This window comes from Callospermophilus lateralis, chromosome 7 (assembly GCF_048772815.1).
Source record: "Callospermophilus lateralis isolate mCalLat2 chromosome 7, mCalLat2.hap1, whole genome shotgun sequence".
Lineage (NCBI taxonomy): Eukaryota > Metazoa > Chordata > Mammalia > Rodentia > Sciuridae > Callospermophilus > Callospermophilus lateralis.
In genome coordinates this window covers 17,224,202-17,248,063 of record NC_135311.1, presented here as the reverse complement: position 1 = coordinate 17,248,063, position 23,862 = coordinate 17,224,202, and the positions used below count along the sequence as shown (strand labels likewise).

At 40.3% G+C, this 23,862-nt stretch overlaps 2 pseudogenes; both read right to left on the bottom strand.

Moving 5' to 3' along the window:
- Positions 1-3,207: 3,207 nt before the first annotated feature.
- Positions 3,208-3,300, bottom strand: LOC143405284 (U6 spliceosomal RNA; annotated as a pseudogene).
- Positions 3,301-9,358: 6,058 nt separating this feature from the next.
- On the bottom strand, positions 9,359-18,202 carry LOC143404078 (autophagy-related protein 16-1-like; annotated as a pseudogene).
- Between the last annotated feature and the right edge of the window lie 5,660 nt (positions 18,203-23,862).

Below are 23,862 nucleotides of genomic sequence, written 5' to 3'. Positions count from 1 at the left end.
GAATAAATTGCAGGACTGTTGAAAGAGTCTTGTCCTTCCACAACTCACCTACACAGCAACAGGGAACCTTACTGAAATTTGAATTTACTTCCATTCATGTCACCCACCTGACCAACTGTGGCACCTAAGGTATAATTTAAAGAAATATTGGGAATAAACTTTGGAGTAAACATTATTTTAGGAGAGAGACCAAACAGATATTTTAAAGTTACTAGATCAGGAATTTAAGACCATCCACAGGAGAAAGGAGACTTTTTATCAACTGGTGCTGTAACAAGTGGACATTCACATCCCTCAAAAATGAAACTGGACACAGACCTTACACTTTTCACAAAAATTAAATAGAAATCTCAACCTAAAACATAAAACATAAAATGTTTAATAAGCCTCCTAAAGATGATGAAGAAAAATATTCAACCTAGGAGTCTTTGAGTTTGCACATGACTTCTCAGACACATCACCAAGGCATATTCCATGAGAAAAAGAGCCGAGAAGTTGCACTTTGTTAGAATCTACCTCTGCTCTGTGAAAGACACTGTTAACAAAGTTAAAAGATGAGCCACATATGGGGAGAAAAGTTTTGCCAGGTATGCAGCTGATGATACACAAAGACATGATGCTTTGAGGTTCTCAGTGAGGGAGAGATGAGCAGGTGGATGACAGTGGACTCTTACTAAACTAGCTGTGTGGCACAGCCCACAGAAGTTATAAATGCCATTACACATTTTCCAAAGTTCACAGACTCTACAAATCAGAGTAAGTCCCAATGTAATGTATTTTCTTTAGTTAATAGTAATTTATGACTCTTTTCTCATCAATCATGACAAACATAAAAATTCAGCCTGGGCTGTTATGAGGAGAAATTCCCTCTATGGAAGTTGAAGGAGGTATAAAGCAATGTTTCTATCATCAGGTGGTATTTCCAAGGCCCAAAACAAGCTCCAAAGACTGAAGGTCTATACCTTTTTTTAAAAAATGCATTCATAAACATTCCTTTTCCACACATGATAGCTCCAACTACTACTAGATTGATTTTTGGAAATCTGGAGACAGGAATTTAGGAGAGATTAAATGATCAAAGGCTATAGATAGTAAGAATTCAGGCTGGAGAATGGAACCCTCTCACTTCTAGTCAAGAATGATATCAGTCTAACAGGGCTCCTGTCACTTCTTTGTCCTCTTCTTTAACATTAGATGAATTCTGTCTCCTCATCCAGAGACCACATTCTTCCAGGGAGAAAGATATAGTTGCACTATGACATTCACTTGTGTACTTGCTTTTGTGTTCCTACATAGGCAGCTTGTGTGTTCCTACATAACATGGAAACTGACGTTTCCATGCTCTAATTTTGACATAGATAGCAAAAGACCTGATCAAAAATCACTTTGGGAGAGGAGCATCCCTTGATCCAGGAACCTTGGACCAGCTCAGTGTAATTATGGCCACATTACCTGGGCTTAGCTTGAAGACAAGACACTCAGCCAGTCTACACCCTTCCACCAGTAGCTCTTGAAGGTGGTATTACTTATGGCAGTCAGAGCCTTCTTGAGTAATGAGGTCTTTCAGAAAATCATTGATAAAAGATGAAACTTCTCAAGTTTTTTTCTTAAGTGGGAAAGCTCCCAGGCTTGCTCTGGATTTTAATATTGGATTATCTGGGGTGAAATAGAAGGAAATTGAAGCCTGCAGAATTACACAATAGATTATATGGCCTTTGAGATTTTGATAAGAATATGCCCATGGAACCATCTAAGCACAATTCCCTTAGGCAATAGAGAAAGAAAATAATAATAAGGCCAAACAAAGGCCCCCTCTGTATCAGAAAGTGCTCTGTAAGGTTCTTAGACATCCGCCTCATCTACTCTTCCCTATTCAAAGTCAAGCATCTTCCTGAATCTCCTTTATAAAGATGCCCCTTCACTTTCTCATTTGGCCAAAGACATTTCTATGTGGACATAAACATAGTGCATTGTGCCTGAATTGTATGTGAGACATACACATGAATGTGTCCTGATTCATCCAGCTGGGGTTAACAGCAACAATGACAGGAAAAGGAATTGGCTAGCTGTAAAACTACGAATGAGTTTTGGTCCATCATTTATCATATTATGTAGTTCCAATTTGTTTTATAAATATTTGTAATCATGTCTTCCATGTGACATTCAGCCTTTCTTATTTAAAAAAAATAATGCATTAGAATTCATATTATACAAATAGAATACAATTTTTCATATTCTGGTTGCACACAAAGTATACTCACACCATTTGTGTCTTTATATCTGTACTTAGGGTAATGATATCTATCTCATTCTGCCATCTTTTTTGCCCCTACATCTCCGTCTCCTATCTTCCCCTCCCACACCTCTGCCCTATCTAGATTTCATCTAATTTACTCATGCTCCCTACCCCCAACCCCATAATGAATCAGCATCCTTATATCAGAGAAAACATTCAGCATTTCGTTTTGGGGGATTGGCTAACTTCAGTTAGCATTCTATTCTCTAACTCCATCCATTTACCTGAAAATGCCATGATTATATTCTGTTTTAATGAGGAATAATATTTCATTCTGTGTGTGTGTGTGTGTGTGTATATATATATACACACACACACACACACACACACACACACACACACACACATATATATATATATATATATATATATATATATATATATATATATATAACATTTTCCTTATCCATTCATCTACTGAATGGCATCTAGATTGGTTCCACAGTTTTGCTATTGAGAATTGTGCTGCTATAAACATTGATGTGGCTGTGTCCCTGTAGTATGCTGTTTTTTTAAGTCTTTTGGGTATCGACAGAGGAGTGAGATAGCTGGGTCAAATAGTGGTTCCATTCCCAGTTTTCTAAGGATTCTCTATACTACTTTCCATATTGGCTGCACCAATTTGCAGTCCCACTAGCAATGCATGAGTATGCATTTTCCTCCACATCCTCACAAACACTTGTTTGTATTTTTAATAGCTGCCATTATGACTGGAGTGAGATGAAATCTAGAGTATTTTGATTTTCATTTCTCTAATTGAACATTTTTTTAATATATTTGTTGATTGATTGTATATCATCTTCTGAGAAGTGTCTGTTCAGTTCCTTGGCCCATTTATTGATTGGGTTATTTGGCTTTTTTTGGGTGTTTATATTTTTGAGTGATTTATATATCCTAGAGATTAGTGCTCTAAAAATATGGAATGCTTCACAAATGTGTCACTATTGCACAGGGGCCATGCTAATCTTCTCTGTATAGTTCCAATTTTAGTTTATGTGCTGCCCTTCTTCTTAAAGGTATCCTTTTTCCATTGCCATGATACTGAGGGTAATATACTAAATCCTAGACTTTTAAAAATATGCTAAGAATGAAATTTACTTTAAGTAAAGGAAGAGAAGAATCCATTTTGGAAGGCATCTTCTATCTCGGAGAGGAAATAGGAGATTATTCATTTGGTGACTGGGATCCTATGTACAACTTAACATATTTTTGCAGCTGGTTGGCTAGGAAGTAGTCTGTAAGCAATTTTTCATTGAGGTCTCCCAATTCTTGTTTGCTCTCTTTCAGTTGATAATGCAATTCCTGGATGATTTCTTCTGAAGGGCTGACTGATACAGCCATGATAATTTTAGGCCTTATAGGTATAGCCTGGGACTGCAGAGAAGAAACCCAAACATGTTATGGGCTAAAAACAAACCAAGTAGCATTCATCAGGACTAAGAGAGGACAGTAACTGTAATCATTAACTTACGGTCAAAAGAGATTGATCACCACACCGCACCGGTTCAAAGGCCTTAACTCCCCAAACAAGATTTTGGATTCCAGATCTCAGAGCTGAAGGCTGTTGGACAGGAGTGGAGAGGTAGGGCTGAGTGCGCCAGGTACATTCTAACAGAATTAGAAATGTGGAGATGTCATGGAATGGGGGGAGCCCTTTGCCTTCCAGGCTGATACACAGGCCTCATGATCTCTTCAGAAGCTCACCACAAATGAGGAATTTTTACTCATAAGGCAGTTAACAATAATTCTACTTCTCACTTTTCATTCTTGGGCATGTAGGAAACCATCAACACAGAAATAGTCTCCCCAAAAGTTATATTTTCTTCAGGGCTACCCAGAAGACACCTCATCATTTCCTTAAGAACAAAGTGGAGAGTAAGGCTTTTCCTCAAGTCAAAAATGCATAACTTTGCCAATGTAAAGCTGTCCTGATATTCTTCTCTGAATATCATCCATGATTTCTAACTCTGTTAAGTATAGAATAATAAAGACCACTGTAGAACACTAAGAAAGTCCATTATTAGGTCTTTAAATTTTTTCTGTTCTTTTTCAATATATCATCACCACATTTCATTTTTATGTTTCCTTTCTCTCTGTTTTCAGTGTTTCATTAAAACCTAAGTTTGACATCCCTACCTCTTTACCTCCTCCTCTATGTTGGATTGCTTTGCTTTTGTTTCTTAAAATCATTAAGGCTACATTTAATATTTATTAGCTGTGGATTTTATTCTAGCCACACACAAGATCTTTCTAAGATCAATGTGATTAAAGAGTTCATATAATCCTGAATGCACGTAAAGGCCACACATTTGGGGAGGAAGCTGTAAATGTGATGCTATTTTTGTTTTCAGTCACTTCACTCACATGCCAAACAATGCAGGGACCTGAAATATTTTATAGACATTGCTCAAAAAATCTGTGTGGCCTTTCTCAACCCACATCATTTACCATTAGTCTATGTAATGATACTGGTGCTAAGATTTATCTAAGGCTATAAAGAAATTCCTAACTTCCATTAGAAGTTTCTATTGTCCCAGGAAAATTCAGGATAAATTTAGTAGAGAATGGTCACAGATCATAGACTACATATTTAGTGTGGAACTCTACTCTATTTTTGAAGACAGTCTTACATGGAGTCAGCTCACTTGCTGTTTCAGAAGCTTCAGGTTCTTTTTTTCACAACCACCTTGCCATAGTACAAACTCTCCCTCCATCTGTGTCTCCTAACCTGGGATGAGTTCCCATTCTTGGCCCTAGAGTCATAGCCTTTCTTCCTGTTTAAGTGCAGGAGGGACCTCAGGTTTCTGTGAGGTCAGAGGAAGTCTTTGTCACTGGGTATAGGGCCACCAATGGGATCACTTGGAAATGTATTTTTTTCCTGAAGCCATGAGGAGTTCTAAGTGCAGTGAATATTCTCTCACCACAGAAAAGTTATCCCCACCCCATGAATTGAATTCCTCTGGCTTCACTTTCTGGGCAGGATCTTGATCTTGTTGGAGAATCACTGCACAAACTCATATTTTTCAGGCTTATCCACTCCCTCTCTGTGAGATTTCTCTTGATTTTGCTACTATCTAAATATGATCTGTGAATGGAAAACATGGAGGGGACCCATACCAAGTGTTTATGCACCTCAACCGTGGGACACTCAGAAAATTTTCAGATTCCTTTTGTCCTGAATCCTCAATAGGTCAAGAATCCAATGTGGACTCTCTCACCAGGTTGGGTGTATTGGTGTACACTATCCATGTTCTCACCTATTGAAAACCCTGGATGAATCTGGTGCAAACATTTTAACCTCCTTTCCACAAGGACTGCAATATCCTACCTCTGCATGCCGCAGTGTAATCAGCACTATGCTTTACTTACAGGGGATCAGCAAATGCATACATTGATTACTTAAGTAAAGATGTTATGTATTATATGTATGATGGTAAACAGAGAAGCAAAGCAGGTGTGTTCACTTATTTGGGTGCTAAGAGCACAAAAATTATTTCTTGATCAACCACTTGAATGTCAGAAACCCAGAATTTATCCCCACATTGCCCCTACCTTTCTACTGCAAACACAAAAATTGTTTCAATCCTATCCCCCCCATTTGATATGAAATTAGAGAAAAAAGAACAAGAACTGCAATTCAAATATCACCAGTGTTTCATTTGCTTTCACGTAAAGAGATAATACTAAGATAAGGAAGAAATAATTTGGCAAAGAGAAACTGAAAAATCTCACTTAACTTGCTCCTTCCTTCCTCCACCTGAACAGAACACAGTCAGTAGCCACTGATGTTATCAGTTCCATCTTTAGACCTTGGCAGTGGAGATTGTTTTGAAACAACCTGGAGCCCATAAACTCATGATAATCTAACAGGTCAGGAATCATTATCCCAAGCCAGGTCACCCAGCTGTTGAAAACTACCAGGTATATTGACACAGCCATTGATGTTTTCTGACATAGCATTGACTACTTCCTCCAATGAGAAAGCTGTCACTTCTTGTGCCTTGCTTGTCAACAGGTTGGCAGCAGTATGAAGGCTGACAGAATGTTTTGTTTGTCTCTCTAGACATAGGTCCAAACTCAGGGCCAAGAAGGAGGAGGCTCTCATCAGTGTCTATTCAATGAATGCATAAAAATGGTTGTAAACTCCTATCATCTCACCTATACTCCTGCCCAAATGTCCTGTCAGGGATGCTCTGTTTTATCCCAGGATGTAACAACATCCCCTCCTGAGAGAATCCTGTCCCTCCTATCTATACCTCATGACTTTCCTCTATGGAAACCACTGTTCTCATGGATCCCTGCTATGGGTAACCTCTTCATTAGGAACAGATGTCTTGATCCACTTACCCATATGCTGTGCTGCCACACAAAACCCCATTGGGGCACTACCATCTATGGTTAAAACTGATGACATTCTCCCTCCCACTACTTTACTTTCTTTAGGGAAATACTGAAATCCTAACTCCAAGGTCTTTAATAGAGGGTAAGAATAATAATATGCTTAAGAAACATGTGAGCAATATTGTGTATAAACCTTCCTCTACTGAAAGTGCAGGAAAGTATGAACATCACTAGTTCTGACACAAGATCCTTTTAACTATGTTCTGCTTAAATTAGAGCAGAAATGTTTAAACTACAAGTGGATACTTCCAACTTCTGCAAGCCTTCTGAATTCCCTTTAAGCTCATGTTTGCTTGGTGGGCATCAACTATGTGGATCAGCTCCAAATTCAAGGCTAAAACCCCGAACAAACTAAAAATCTCTAGTTCTTATCTTGAATTGAGGTCCCAGGACAGCCTGTCATATCCAAACTAAAAAAAAAAAAAACTAACACATGGAATCACAGCACACCAGGAATAGAAGCTGCTGGAGCCAGCAACTGGTAGAATATTTAATTGGTAATCCACATATTGCTAGATTCTGGGATTGCCTCCCTTGAAGTTAATTATCCTGAGGGCTGAGATTTGGGAGGATCCTGGGTTTTTGTATATTTACCTACAAAAAACTCTTTTTCATCTAAGGAATGAGCTAAGGAAAAAAAAAAAACTAAGGGTAGGAAAGATTTCTTCTGGACCATGGTATTAGAGGTTTCAGTCCATGGTCAGCTGGCTCCAATGCTTTGATCCTCAGGTGAGACAGAACAGCATGGTGGAAAGATGTGGTGGAGGAAAACTTCTCAATTCATGGCAGCTGGGAAGAAGAGACAGAGAAAGGTGCAGGGGACAAGAAATACTATTGCAGGCTGGCCCCTAGTCATCTAATTATGCATTATATCTTCCACTACCTCCCAGTGATCACCATTCAGCCATCAATGAATTCTCCACTCAAGAGCAGTCATGATCCAATCCCATCTTAAAAGCCACACCTATGAATATTGTTACATTGAGTATGATGCTTTGTGGGATATTCCAGATATAACATAACCCAACCAGGTTCTCATAATGAAGAACAGAAAAACACTAAGAAGACTGACACTACCAACTTTAGAACTTACCATACAGCTAATTTAACCAAAACAGTGTGAAATTGGTGAATAAAGAAAAAAAAACCAAGAGAATGAACAATGAAAAGGAATACAGAGTCCAGAAAACAGGACTCACTCATATAAGTCGACTGATCTTTGACAAAGTTTAAAAGCAATTTAAAAGAGAATAGTATTCAATAAATGATGCTGTTACCAATAGATATCCACATGAAAAAAAGAAAATCTTGACAGAGATCTTACACCTTTCATAATGAATCACTGATGCAAATGTGAGATGTGGAGCTATAAAATTCTTTGCTATGGTGTGGATGTGGTTTGACTATGTCCCCAAAAATTCATGTGGTGGCTCCTTGCTCCCCACTATAACAGTACTGAGGTGATGGCAGCTTTAATAGATGATTAGATCAGGGGAACCACACTCAGCAGGAATTTTTGTAGTTCTCCAAGGATGACAGGACTAGCTCAGTTCCTATGAGATTAGGTTGTTATAAAAAGAGGCACCTCTTCTGTCTCCTGCTTCTTCTCTCACTTTATGGTATCTCTAGCACATGCTTCCACTCTGTGCTGCCATCTGCCATGTTGTGATACAGCATAGCCTGTAGGCAGATGTGCTTGCCCATCTCTCATCCAGAACTCTGAGCCAAAATAAAACTCTTTCCTTAAAAGTACCCACACTCAAGTAATTTAGTTAATAAAGATCAATATTGGTTATCAGTATCAATATTGGTTAATTAATTGTAACAAATGTACTGTATTAAGACGAGATATTGAGCAGAGGTTCTGCCGTTCCTGCCTGCTGCTGGCTGGGGCTATAAGGCTCTGTGAGATCACCACCACCAGCTCTGGAAAAAATATATCAGAGGCCTCAAATCCTTTATCACCAGTAAGAATGTGGCAAGTACCCACCTTCTAGGCATTTGAAAAGTGATACAGGAGCCATTTTCAGTTCTGCCACAAACCCACCTCACTGGAAAAGGTTGACACATGTCCTTCTGTCTCAAAAAGATTTTTAACCAAATTGATATTCATTTCTTGACCAAGAAGTAGATATGCAGAAGAACTGGAGGGAATCAAAGTTCTGAAGACCACTCAAGAGACCTCAAGTTTCAGCAATAATGAGATCATGAGAGCCCTGTGACCACCCCAGGACCTGTGTTTGGAGTTTCCTCTAATCCAATGCTTAGAGCAAGTCCACTGGGCAAAGGACCTCCAGGTGAGGGGCTGTGCATCCATCAGAACAGGACGGGAGCAGCACAGCTGGGGACCGACCCAGACCTGTGGGTGTCTTGGCACTGTCATCCACCAAAGAGACCCAGAGGGGACCCTGTGCTCCCCAATGAGGTATGGAAGATCAGAACTACTAGTGTTTCCCACACCAACTGAGGCAAGAGCCTGAACCTTGGCCAGGTAACTTGCAGGGTCAGGCTATTACAGTATTTTTTCCTCCAGGCCCTTAGAGAGCTTAGTCAAAATTCTCAGAAATCCTGTCCAAAGGAAGGTCACCATGTTGCATGAATTGGGCTCTTCTCTGGAAGGACCTGTGTGAATCCCTGCACCTCTCCTAAAGGTCATCAAGTCTATGCCCTCAGCACAGCTTTGCTGCTTTTGTCCACACTGACAACATGCACACTGGAGGGAGACCACACCACAGTGTTGATGGAGGAGCTTCTGGGAGAGACCAGAAGAGCACTGGAGTCAAGACCACAAACCAGACCCATTGCATTCCAAGTCCAGCTGCACCCACTCAAGCAGGGACTACTTGACAACAAAAGAATTCTGGAGAACTTCTCCATGCACTATAAGTCTGGCTCCCTTAGCAGTGGAGCCTCACTGAATCCAGCCTAAGGGAGCGGCTGTGCTGTTTTTGAAAGAATCTCTTTCCCCGTGAGCACAATCCAGACATAGAGAGAGTAGAGAGAGCCCTTGGCCAAGCCTGCTGCCGCATAACTGCCATCTACAGTCAGACCTGCACTTGAATCCAGGCGCACTGAACCTCTGCTTGAGGGCATTTGTCTGAGAATCAATGATTTTCAGCAGGTCATCATGGGAAGAGCTCAGAAGTGCAGTCCTTTCTGGGTTTAGATCCAAGGCAAAGATTTTCCCCAACAGCTCCATTTCTCAAGCCATGCTCTCTGATGGAATGTCCCAGAGATGACTTTTCTTGTCAAAATGCCCACTCATTACACATTGCTCTGTGCAAACATCATCATTGCAACTGAATCCTGCAAATGCTGTCTTTATGCTTTCTTGCATAGGTCCCAGAGTTTGAGAGTCAGGTCATGACTTCCTGAGATATCCATGCATTGTCCAACAGGAAATCAGCAGAGAGCACTTCCCCACTATGTCCTGTGAGCAGGTGCCATAATCAATAATAATCCACAGTCCAGATTCAGCTTGCAAAATCATTTGAAGTTGTAAGCCCCAGCACTATCAAATGTTATATATAACTAAAAAGAACAAGTAAAAAGTAAAAAAAAAAAAAACAGCAAAAAATTGAAAATTCAATGCTTGTGATTCCACCATTATTACCAGATTGGTAGCCTTTGAACTCACATTTGTCTCTAAATCCTTCCCATAAGTTAACAATTCCATCCCGTGGTCAATAACCCTGAACCTGGACTGAACTGCACAGCATTAACTTCCCCATCATGTGTATCAAAGACACATAGGCAATAGTTGGTACCCTCATATGTTTACCAGAACCAGGATGAGGATGCACATTGTCTTGGAGGACTGGAAAGGGAGAGACAGAGCATCTCCCAAAGATCTTAGTGATAGAATCCAGAAGGCCTCCAACAGGCTGAGAGAGTCACTTAGCAGCTGCTCTGCTGATAGCTTGCACAGGAGAGATCTCCTCTGTGTGCTCTGTCCCATCCACAATGACTTCAGTGTCATCATCCTGTTCAACGGGCAGCGGTTCCTTTGTGGCTTCGGCAAGCTCTTTCTGCAGCCAGGCTTGCTGTCTCCTGGAGTCCTTTTCCTTCTCTGCATTGAGGCAGCTGGCTTCCTGGGCCTTCTTGGCCATCTGCATAGTGACTGGCTCCTGGTTCTCTGCAGTAGTTTTCCTCAGTTTCTCCTCCAAGGCAGTAGAAGTGACCTGCAGGGCATCATATTTGTCCTTCAAGGTCTAGTTGGATATGTCAACATTCCATGTGCCACTGTGTCCAGGAACTGCAGGATTATCTCCCCAAAGACTCCCTCTGCAGCCGGTCCCAGCGCCTCAGCTCCTCCGCAAGGTGGCATGTCAGCTGGAGATGCAGGCAACACTGAGGCCTGAAAAAGTGGCACGTTGCCACAGCACCTAAGGGACTCCTATCCTAGTGAAGGCCTGCAGCCACAGCCTGTGGCATAAGGGGACCAAAGGACGCAGGAAGGACAGCAGTCCCAGAGATCAGCTCCACACACAGGTGCTCCCCCAATACCATGTCCATTTTGTAATATTTTGAGATTTACTTTCCTAATATTTGGTGGTGTTTATTGTGTCTCTGTTCATGAAGAATATTAGTTTGCCATTTTCTTATCTCAAAATGTCCTTGGGATGACTGAGGTCCTTGCTTAGCAGTAGAATCCTTGACTAGGGTTCACAGGGCCCTGGGTTTAATCACCAGCACTGAAAAAGTAATACTAGTTATAAGTTTTAATAAAACATTTAAGTGTTGTTTGGGTATTTTGTGACCAGGATCCTTCTGACCTCATAAGATGGGTTTGGCTGTATCGTATATCCAGGGCATGCTATCAGAAAAACTTTGTATAAGATTAGTATTATTTCTTAAATATTTTACATAATCACCAATGAAGTAATATTTTTAGAGTACATTTGATATGTTTTTATGAATTTAGTTACAATCATATGTATATAGCTGTTCAGATTTTTCACTTTTTGCTGGTATGAATTTTGATTGTTTTTCAAGGTTTTTTTTTTTTTTTGGATTAAAATTTCTTTATTTTCTTCTTTCTTTCTCTCTTTCCAGTACTGGGAATTGAACCTAAGGGAAAGATACTACTGAACTACATTCCCAGCCATTTTCATTTAAAAATTTTTTTAAATTAATTTTTATTGTAGGTTGTTCAAAACATTACATAGTTCTTGATATATCATATTTCACACTTTGGTTCAAGTGGGATATGAGCTCCCATTTTTACCCCATATACAGATTGCAGAATCACATCAGTTGCACAACCATTGATTTACATATTGCCATTCTGGTGACTGTTGTATTCTGCTGCCTTTCCTATCCTCTACTATCCCCCCTCCCCCCTCCCCTCCCCTCTTCTCTCTCTACCCCCTCTACTGTAATTCATTTCTCCCCCTTAAAGAACTAAAAAAATTAGACAATGAGATAACAAATAACCCAATCAACAAATGGGCCAAGGACCTGAACAGAAATTTCTCAGAGGAGGACATACAATCAATCAACAAGTATATGAAAAAATGCTCACCATCTCTAGCAGTCAGAGAAATGCAAATCAAAACCACCCTGAGATACCATCTCACTCCAGTAAGATTGGCAGCCATTAGGAAGTCAAACAACAACAAGTGCTGGCGAGGATGTGGGGAAAAGGGTACTCTTGTACATTGCTGGTGGGACTGCAAATTGGTGCGGCCAATTTGGAAAGCAGTATGGAGATTTCTTGGAAAGCTCGGAATGGAACCACCATTTGATGCAGCTATTCCCCTACTCGGTCTATTCCCTAAAGACCTAAAAAGAGCACACTATAGGGACACTGCTACATCCATGTTCATAGCAGCACAATTCACAATAGCAAGACTGTGGAACCAACCTAGATGCCCTTCGATAGACGAATGGATAAAAAAATGTGGCATTTATACACAATGGAGTATTACTCTGCATTAAGAAATGACAAAATCATAGAATTTGGAGGGAAATGGATGGCATTAGAGCAGATTATGCTAAGTGAAGCTAGCCAATCCCTTAAAAACAAATGCCAAATGTCTTCTTTGATATAAGGAGAGTAACTAAGAACAGAGTAGGGACGAAGAGCATGAGAAGAAGATTAACATTAAACAGGGATGAGAGGTGGGAGGGAAAGGGAGAGAGAAGGGAAATTGCATGTAAATGGAAGGAGACCCTCAGGGGTATACAAAATTACATACAAGAGGAAGTGAGGGGAAAGGAGGAAAAATATAAGGGGGAGAAATGAATTTTCAAGTTTTTTTTAAATCTGTGTTGTCATTTTTTTATCTATGTTGTCTTTGTTTTTTATACAATAGATCCTTACAGAAAGATACACAATACTACATTATTGTAGTAGTATGTTAGGATCTGTTGAGATGCCTTTTGTATTTGGTATTGCTTATTGCACTTTTCTCTCTTGCTTGATCTTACTCTCAGCAACTTTATTAAGCTTTTTGAAGAATCATTTTTTGTTTTCTTGTTTTTCTTTATGGTGTCATCATTTTCTATTTTATTTTTCCTCCTATCTTTATTATTTCTCTTCATCCATTTACTTTGGCTTATTTCCTTTCTTTATATGTAGCTTCTCAAGGTGGGAGCTCAAGACTTCATTGATTTTATCCCTGTGTCTTTTTCTAATGTAAGCAGGTGGAAGTAGAAATGCTCTTTTAAGAACTTCTTCAACTACCTGCTATTGCTGTTGCTTGGTTGAATCTCAAGCTATCCATCAGCTCAAAATAATTTCCAATTTCCCTTGTAATTATTTTCTTTAACCCACATGTATTTTTAAGAGAAATACATTACTCAATTCCAAAAGGTTTGGTTATCTTTCAGATATTTACATTGTTGACACATAATTCTGTTGTCAAATAATATACTCTGAAAAAAAATCTTAAGAAAATCTTGAGACTCACTTTATGATTGTATGAGTTAACTTGCCAACACTGTGACAAAATACCTAAGATAAACAACTTAAAAGAAGAAAAGATGTGTTTAAGCAAAATGTTTTGAAATGGATTCTTAGCCCCTTTCCTTTGACCTGTAGTGAAGCCAAACACTTTGGTCGGGGTCATGTGGTGGATCAAAGAAGGTGTTCACATCATGGTGTGTGAGAAGTGAGAGAGTAGAAGGGGATCCAAGTCCTTATTGCCCGCTTCCAGGACATGCCTCCAATGACTTTAATTTCTCAAAAATAGGTCCAAGTTCCCAAAGTTTCCATCACTCCTAATAGAGCCATCAGTGAGGGACTCAACATTCAGCACTTAAGTATGTGTGGAAAATACAAGATTAAAACTATAACCACGATGTACCTTACAGTTCACTTTGGTGAATATTCCATGTAATCCTGAAATGAATATGTCTTTAATATCTGCTGGATATAATACTCTTTAAATCTTTGTGGTATTTAAATCCTTTATAGCCATACACTTTTCTTTTCTTTTCTTGTACTTGTTCTACCATTTACAGACAACAAATGTTTATAACTCTATATAGTGATGGTAGATTGCCTTTAGTTCTTGTCATTTTTTCTCCATTTTTGAAGCTCTTATGCATGTACATTTATGAATTTCATGTTTTCTTAAAATATCAACTCCTGGGCTGGGGTTGTGGCTCAGTGGTAGCTGTATGCCAAGCATGTGTGAGTCACTGGGTCCACTTTATTTATTTATTTATAAAAATAAATAAAATAAATGTCTACCAACAACTAAAGAAAAATTTTTTTTAACAATATCAACTCCTTTATAATTGTGAAAGATCACCTTTTGTTCTGGTAATATTCCTTGTCTGGAAATCTATTTTAAGGATCTTGTATTTTGTGCCCTGTCAACTCAGCTTAATTGGAACTAAGTTCCCCAGAATTTCCTTTGTTGTACACTTCTCAGAATTGGCCCAAAGAGAAATTAGTTAAAAGAGAAATGTACAACCAGAGAAATGAAAAGTTGTGCTGCAACTGTGTACAATGAATCAAAGTGCATTCTGATGTCATATATACCTAATTAATTAATTATAAAAGAAATGTGTATGAGAGAAGTCTACATTATAATTTTAGGACTCTTCTGGTTTAATGTGGTGATGAAGAGATGGAGAGGAACTGGTGGGTTCCAGCTTTCCCTTGCTCTCCTCCATTTGCATGGAGCTCTCCTTCGTGACTGTTGCCAGCATAGACCCACAGTGGCATGAAGCCCATACCCAGATATTTGGGTGCAGAACCACAAAGGAATAACTCCCTATGTGAGTCCAGCACTTCTTTCCTTGAGGTCCCACTTGAGTTAACTGACATATCAGCTCTATGCATTACCTTCATTACCTTCTCAGTGGTTCTTCTGACTCTCCAACTCCACTGTTCAGATCCTCTCTCCCCCAATTCTTCCTCTAATTTTTGAAAATGTTATTCTCTGAGAAAGTAAAAATGTTATATTATAACTGGTATTTATAAAAAAAGAAGGAAAACACACATTAGTATTATCAGGAATGACATTGGGATATCATTAAAGATCCTAAAAATATCAAGAGCATAATATGGGAATATTGTAACATTATGAACTACCCTATACATATAAATTCAAATGTGAATTCCTTTCTGGAAAACCCCAAGCTACTAAACTAACTCAAAATGAAACAAAAACCTGAATAGTGTTCTATTATTAAAACCATATTAATAATAAAAAGTAATCTCGAGGTCCATATTGATTAACTGAGTAATTCTGTTAACAACTAAAGAAAAAAAAAATTATAAAAGCTACAGAATTTTTTTCAGAAAATGGAAAAGGAGGAAATACTTCATGATTTATTTTGTGAAGTCAGCATGGCCTTAATACTAAGATCCCTGCCTTCTAAACAAAACCAAAGAACCCCAAAACCTATAGATCAATAGCCCTCATGAACATACATGCAAGTTTGTAATAAATTATTAACAAATTAATTCCAGCAATATACAAAATGAGCAATACAATAAAGTGGGTGTGATAATTTTTTTCTAATGTGAATTCAACTGCATTTAGATACATGCCAATAACTGGTGAGACATTTTTTTCTGCCTGTGTAAAGATTAGTATTTGACTCAGGACTGGGAAAGAAGATCCATCTTCACTGATGTGGGCACACATTATTCAATTCATCCATGGTCCCATAAAAATAAAGATAGAGGGCTTAGCATGATGGCTCACACCTGTACTCCCAATTTTTGAGAGCCTGAGGCAAAAGGATCTCAAGTTCAAGGCCAGCCTGGAAAACTCAGTGAGACCCTGTCACAAAATAAAATAAAAATGGCTGGAATGTATCTCCGTGGCAGATTGCTTGCCTCGTATGTAGAAGGCTCTGGGATCAATCTCCAATACAGCAAAGAATAACAGCAGCAATAATAATCAAGATGGAGGAATAACTAATTCACTTTGTCTTCTGGAGCTGGGACCTCCATCACTTCGACTCTGCAGTGAAAGCTCCCCTGCTTCTTAAGCCTGTGGACTCAGAGTGAATTACATCTGGGTCTCCAGGTTTGATGGCATATCATGGGACTTCCTGGCCTTCCCAATTGTGGGTCAATTCTCATAATGCATCCTCTCATATCTATATATCTTATTGGTTCTCTTTTTTTGTGGGGAGAAACTTCCCTAATTGCTGGGTTAATCCCAGGGATGCCTGACTGGTTCTCTGTAAAATAATCAACTGTTGTAATTCACTATGTTGATAGTTTAAATTCTAAAACTACATAATAATATCAGTTGGTATAGTAACTAAATTTGACAATATGTATTATACTACCCAATTTTAAGACTTACTGTAATGCTACAGTTAACAAGATATTGTACTATGGGCAAAGGGATAAGCACATAGATGAAAATAACAAAAAGATTAGCCTACACAAAGAGGGCCCCATCAGTATGGCCAATTGATTATTGACAAAGGGGCAAAGGCAGTTCAGTGAGAACATCTACTGATGATAAAAAAAATAGCAGTATATTATGAATAGAAGAAAAAATCCTCAAACTGATAAAGGATGTATCTACGAAATGGAACAGCTAACATCACACTCATCACACTTCCGGGAGAAAACCAAATGCTCTCCCCATCACACTGGTAACAAGGCAAGGTGTGCACCCTCACCACTCACATCAGCATTCTATGTCAGTCCTAACAATGAGACAGTGCAGAACAAGAAAAGGCATCCATTCTGGAAAAGGCAGAGATAAAACTGTTTCTATCACAGATGATATGATTGTCCATAGAGAAGATCCCAAAGATTCTGGGTGAAAACCCCCCAAAATATTAAAAACTAATGAGCAGGATTAGCTGAGTTGTAGGGTGCAGTGTACATGAACAAAAATCAAATGTATTTCTATTAATAGCAATATACAACTAGAAAGCAAACTTTTAAAATCAATACCATTTAAAATGGTTTTCCCAAAATGAAATACTTCAAAAAAATATTAGAGTGTATAAGTGGCAAAGAATTTAAAAAGGATAAACGGACACCTAAATTAGGAGATATAATGTGTTTATGGATTAGAGCACCCACAGAGTAATAGCTGAGTAATATCCGTACTCATCGGAGGAAGAAAAGCTGGGGCTTGATGGAGTCGGAGAAAGGGCTTGCAAATCTAGGGCAGGAGAGTTGGGACTTGTTCATTACTGTGGTTCCATGCAGTAATGGTGAGCCCTCTGGACACTTTAAGTCCAACAATCAGAGTTTAATTCTAGGTGGAACCTTTTGTCTAATTGGGGTAAAGCCCATTTTCTCTCATTCCTTAAGTGGGACTTGGTTTCCCCTCCAAGTTCTATTTTAGGGGAGAGGTGGGATTCAGGGCAGGGAGAGAGGCTGCTCAGGACAGTGGCTGCTCCCTTAGTCCTCCATGGTCCCCTGCTGTTTGCCCACTCAGCCCTGTCCCCCAGCGCTGTCCCCTGGCTCCTCATTAATTCAGGTGCCTGAGGCCACAACTACTGGGAAACTGGATACATCAAATCTGGTGTCCAAGTTTGGGACATCCTGTCCTCGGTGACTCTGAGGGCTCCATGCTTGCTGGAACTGGAGGTCTCCACCCCGTGGCCAATGGGCCCCATAGCCCTGAAAGACCCCCCTCTGTCCTCAGGTGACCCTAAGCCTCTGGCCACCAAATCCTTCGCCAGGACACCTGCTTCTATTTGGACCTATTGTCCTATTTCCGTACAAGTAGAAAATACTTGAAACAGGAAAAGGTGTTCCTTAGCTCAGAGGTGGGATGGTCAGACTCAGTTTCAAGTCCTGGGTTCAAGCAGGTTGGGAGCAAGTCTGTCAGTCGGTTACTTCTTGTCACTCACGTTTTACCGGAAGAATCGCGCGCTTCCTATTGAGGCCAGTAGGGGGCGCAGGTGCCCAGGATTTTGCGCCTCAGTGTAGGGGATCCCAGCGGAGTTCGTCCTGGGAGAAGGCGAGAGGAGCCTGAGCAGCTCGAGGGGCGCCCCCAGAATCGCAGGGTTGCTCCTTGCTTCTGCCAGGCTCTGCTCTGTGAAGACGCCCTTGGAGACCATGAAAAGTTATTGCGATTTCCTCCTCTTCACGGAGAAATTTAGAAGAGGATTTGAAAGGACCTTCCTGTCTAGTTAAAATGTTCCCCACCTGGCGCTAGACAGATTTTCTTTGATTTTTTTTTTTTTTAATTTCCGTGGGAAATGGTTGCTTTTTTGAGAGACGCACATGGGAGCATCTGAAAAGAAAGAGTTGGGAGCCTTGGACGGTCGTGTAGGGAGGGGATAGCAACAGAAAGGAGAAAGAAGAGGGTCTACCAGCAGGGAGCCAAGAGGGTAGTTTTCAGTTGCTGTTTTTTTTTTTTTTTTTTTCCTTTGGGGAGTGGGAGGGTGGGGGGATGTATCTGGGATTGAACTCAGGGCACTCGACCACTAAGCCATGTCCTCAGCCCCATTTTGTATTTTATTTAGAGACAGGGTCTCACTCAGTTGCTGAGGCTGGCTTTGAACTCCTGATCCTCTGCCTCAGCCTCCCCAGTTGCTGGGTTTACAGGCAGGAGCCACCACTCCTGGCAGTTACTGGGTTTGAAACACCAGATTTGCCTATATATATATATATATATATATATATATATATATATATATCTTATTTATGAAACATCAAAAAACTTAAATTGAGCCATAAATAGAAAATGTGTCCCCTCACACATCTGTGAAGGTAGAAAGCCTGGAGTGTCCTATTCTGCCAATCCGGAGGGTCTCTCCTCTCTGGATTGCATCTATTAGTATCCTGTGAAGACAGTGCCCTTTGGTTTCATTGTCCAGCTGCCTCCACTATCCACTACCAGCCACAGTTCCAGGGCTGGAGATTGATCCACAGTTGTCCACCCAGTTGTCTTGCTTGCCTAGGCTAAGTGGACACCCTTCCTGGAATCACATATCCAGTGTCCTCTGGGGGTAGTGAGCCAACCTCAGGACTACTGATTGATCATGACTTCTATCAAAGAACAGGCAGCAATTAGCAGGCTCTTAAGCTTTTTACAAGAGTGGGACCATGCTGGCAAAGTCACAAGGAATCACATCCTCAACTACTTCATTCGAACCCACCAAGGCAAGACTTCCCCTGAATTGAAGCAGGAGTTTTGCCAAGGATCCAGCTTGTTCCTTGTAAGATTGATCCTGCCTTAGAAGCAGGTAGCCTTTGCTACATGGTCAAAACAATAGGAAATTTCAAAAGAAAAAAAAAAGAGAACATTTTTAAGGGAGCTTTCTCTTGATATTCTTAATATTTTAGAACAGGACATTTGATGATTAAAAAAATATATATCTCCCCAAAGTCAAGGAGTCCATCGAGTTCCTATCTTCCCATCCTGTAAGGGTGTTCCCAGTCTGACCTCTATCTCTTTTTGCTCCCATCAGAGTTGAAGTCGGTATTCTTTCTTAGGGCTAATTCTCATTTGTTCAACATTTGAATCCCTTCTCATCTCCTCAAGGACTTTATTTTTTCTCTCCTGTAGTTTCCCCCTTTGCCTCATTACAGCTTTTTTTTTTCATTAGTATTTTGTATGCTGGAATCTCTTTTGCCTTAAAAATAAAATTAAACCCATGCCTCAAACGTAAGTTGCACCAGATCCTGCCCTTCATAGTGAAGCTTGTTGAAAAGGCTAGTCACTCTCCCTGTCTCCACATCCTCTCCTGGTTCCTCCTCTGCCTACTGCAGTTTAATTCCTGTTGCCCCGACTCCACTGATGCTGGTCTTGTCAAGATTACCAATGGTTTTCTAATTGCGGAGTCCAGTGACTACATCCTCATTCCTTATATGTGACCTGAGTGGCATTTGTCAATCAAACTTTCCCACTTCTCAAAACACTCTTCTCTAGGTTTCTGTGATGCCAAGTCTCTTTATTCCTCCCTTTTTTCTTCTTTAAAGGAATACTTTCCCTTAAATGTTGTTGTTCCTTGAGACTCTATTGTCCCTCTTCTCTGCTCACACTATCAAGTTCTCCCTAAGTGTTCTCATCCATTTTCATGATAATTTCCCTCTGGAATCTGGGCTCCATATTTATATATCCAGCTACTCTCTCTCCACTCATGCCTCAGGATGACTCTCATATTTCTGGCTTGGGAAATGAGGTGAATGGAAAGAGAAAATAAAAAAAGGAGCAAGTTTAGGTGCAGTTAAGTTTGATTTGGGACATGCTGAGTTTGAGGTTCCTGTGTTCAGGAGCCCTGTAGGCAGAGCAGGACTGAAAGCAGATTTGGACATCTTTGAGGTGGTTTGTATTATGGTAGGATCTGGGGATATTCTTGGTCTGTCTGCCTGTGGATTCATCTCAGACCATTTCATTTGTTTTGTTTTGTTTGGCAGGACAAAGGATTGAACCCAGGGTCACTGTACTACTGAGATATAACCCGAGTCCTTTGTATTTTTTATTTTGAGAAAGGGTCTCATTAAATTGCCAGAGCTGGCTCTTGGACTGTAATCCTCCTGCCTCAGTCTTTCTGGTAACTGGCTTATAGGTGTACACCACTACACCCAACTCAGACCCTTTTATGATAGAGTTTTCCCCTTGTCCAAACCCTCTCCCCTTCTGAAAACCCCCTTCTTATTTGACTAATTCCTACTCCCATATTCAGACCTCAATTTAAACATCAGTTTTTAGAAAGCCCTTCACTGAGGGCCAGACTACCCGAGAACCTGAGGTTCCTATTATCTGTACTCACAGCCCTCCTTCTGTCCTGATAGTCATAACATCTGATTGTTATTACCTGCTCAATATCTCTTTCACCCCCACTGAGAGACCAGGAATTGCATCTGTCTCCTTCATTGTTCAGCTGTACATTTCTATTATCTAGGAGGGCTGGCACTTGTTTGCTGAATAAAAGAGTGAATGAAGCAGAGAGTCTGCCGCTGGGCAGAACTGAAGGCTTAATTAAACAGAGCTGTTTTTTTTTTCTTCCATTTAAGTCACTGATAAAATTATTAAACAGCCTGGTGTGGTGGCACATGAATGTAATCCCAGCTATGGGTGTGCTGGGGTGAAAAGATCAAAAGTTATGGGCCACCTGGGTGGCTTGGTGTGACTTTGTCTCAAAATGGAAAGTAGGGGCTTCTGGAGATGTGGGGATGGAGCTCCGTGGTAGAATGCTTCCTTGGCATGAATGAGGCCCTGGATTTGATACCCGGCTCCACCAAAATAAGCTTTTTAAAAAGTAAAAAGGGCTGAAGATATAACTCAGTGAGAAAGGGCACCTACTTTTTTTTTTTAATTATTAATCAGATTCAGACCTAGAACACAGACCAAAGGAAATACCTCAGAATATGTCTCTAGGTTCACCCTAATGTCATCCTTTGGTGTGCATAAAAGAGGTTTAAAATAAAGGTTAAGGTTGGGGACATAACTCCAAAGTAGAGTGCTTACCTAACATCATGAAACCCTGGGTTTTAATCCAGCCCAGCAAAAAATTAAAAATAACAAGTACAAATTACTAGTCTACCTCCCTACACCCACCCCACCCCTAGGGTTCTGATTTAACAGATTAAGTATAGGGCCCTGACCTTTATTTCTAACAAGCACTCCCAGTAACTCTGATGCTATGGTTCAGGGATCATGCTTTGAGAAATGTCAGTACCTGTAATCTGGCTTCTCAACCCTCAAATCATGACACTAAGCTCACCATGGTTATCAGCAACCTCTGTGCAGCCAAATCCAGACTTCCAGTTTTCTTTCCTAGTCTTAACATTTTACATTTGAACACAGGGTGAGGTAAGTGAGGCAGGATCTCAGGTGCAGAGTCAGATCCTGTTTTTATGTAAAATGTTGATATTTGGTTCATCATGAATTTTATATTAATTTGATTATTTTAAATGTTGCATTGAAATATGATTTTATTGCTGAGGTTTTTTTTTTTTAATTTTAGTGCCCTTTACAGGGATGATTTATCACTGAGCTATATCCCCACCCCTTTTTTGGGGGGGTCTTGCTGGGTTGCAAGGACTGGTCTCAGGCTTACAGTTCTCCTATCTCAACTGCCCAAGTCACTGGGATCATAGGTGTCTGCCATTGCACACAACTTTGGTGCCCCTTTAAATTTGAGATCCAAGGCAAGTGCTGGGCCTCCCTCACCTCATCTAGCCCAGCCTGATGGCCACTGCCCTTCTCAGCTCTCTTCTTCTTGTCCTTCTTCTATTGCTATTTCTCTGTCTCAGCTGCAGAATTTCCTCCCACTCCTTAAATGTTAGTGTTTCCAAGGATTCTGTGTTCAGCCCACTTTCTTTCTTATTCAGTCATTACACTTGTGCTAGGCATCACCATTCTTCCCCACACCTCAGGTGCTAGTAATAGTGCCTTACATTTAGTGGACATTCAGCTAATGCTTGTGCAATGACTGGATGAACCAGGCCTTAAAGGTACAGCTGTAGATTCACTTTCTGTAGCCAGAATTATGTATTAATTCCTAACTTTGGGAGGTGGGGGAAGTACTGAGGATTGAGCTCAGGGGCGCCACATTCCCAGCCCTTTGCTTATTTGTTTTGTGGTTTGGGACAGGGTCTCATTTTACTGCTTGGGGCCTCCTAGGTTGCTGAAGTTGGCTTTGGACTTGTGGTCCTTCTGCCTCAGCCTCCCACGCTGTGGTATTGTGGCATGCACCACCATGCCCAGCTCATAATTTCCTAAAATTTGTGATCCTGTCATGTAACAGAAAATATAGACCGACTGAAGTGATAGTGTATTTTGAATTAGAGATCCCATGTCTCCTCCCCAGCCCTGCAGTTATAGTGAATTTTGGAGGGAAATAAATCAATACAGTGTCATTAACTTTTGCAAAACTGACTACCAAATGAGCCTAAACCGTTTTTGTTAATCTTGAACTTCCAGAATAGATCAGTGACAACTAAGGATTTATATATTATAATAACAAAATTAGGTGACACATACCTGTGGTCCCAGTGGCTCATGAAGCTCCAGCAAGAGGATCAAAAATTCAGAGCCAGCTTAGTGGCTTGGTGGGACCCTCAGAAATTTAGGGAGATAAATAAATAAATGAATATTAGAAAGGGGGGGGGTGTTTCTCAGTGATGGAGAACCCGTGGGTTCAATCCTCCTCAGTCCTGCCAAAAACAGTAATAATGGCAAAATTATTAGTTACCATTTATTGAGTTGTTTTTCATTTTCTAGGCACTGATACAAATATTTATCTCATTTGAGCATAACATCATCCTAGTAGGTGACATTTATTATAGATAAGAAAAAATGAACCTAAGAAAGATTGAGTAATTTACTAGTAAATGGCAGAGATAAGGCTTGGAATGGGTCTGTCTGCCCCAAAGCCCATAGGCCATCCATTGTACTCCAGGGTCTCCCACTAGGTAGGCAGTGCAAACCCACAACTCTACCTGCAACACCATACAGGGAGAACACCCACATCAGCAGCCTCGCCCACTCCCTATGTCTACAGGGAGAAAGGCCTGGCAGGAAGAAACTGGGCTAGCCTGTTCAGGTTCAAATCCCAGTTCCACCAGTTCCCTTTGGTAACTTCATGTTACTAATTGAGTAAATGGAAATACTGACAGTGAGCACCAGAGAGCTGTAGTGAGGATTATATGAGACAATGCGAGTAAAGCAGTTAGCACAATGCCTGGTACTTGTTATCTACTGCTGATAGTGTGACAACCTTCTAGAACTAAATGATGGAAATAATAGACCCAAAATATGTATAGC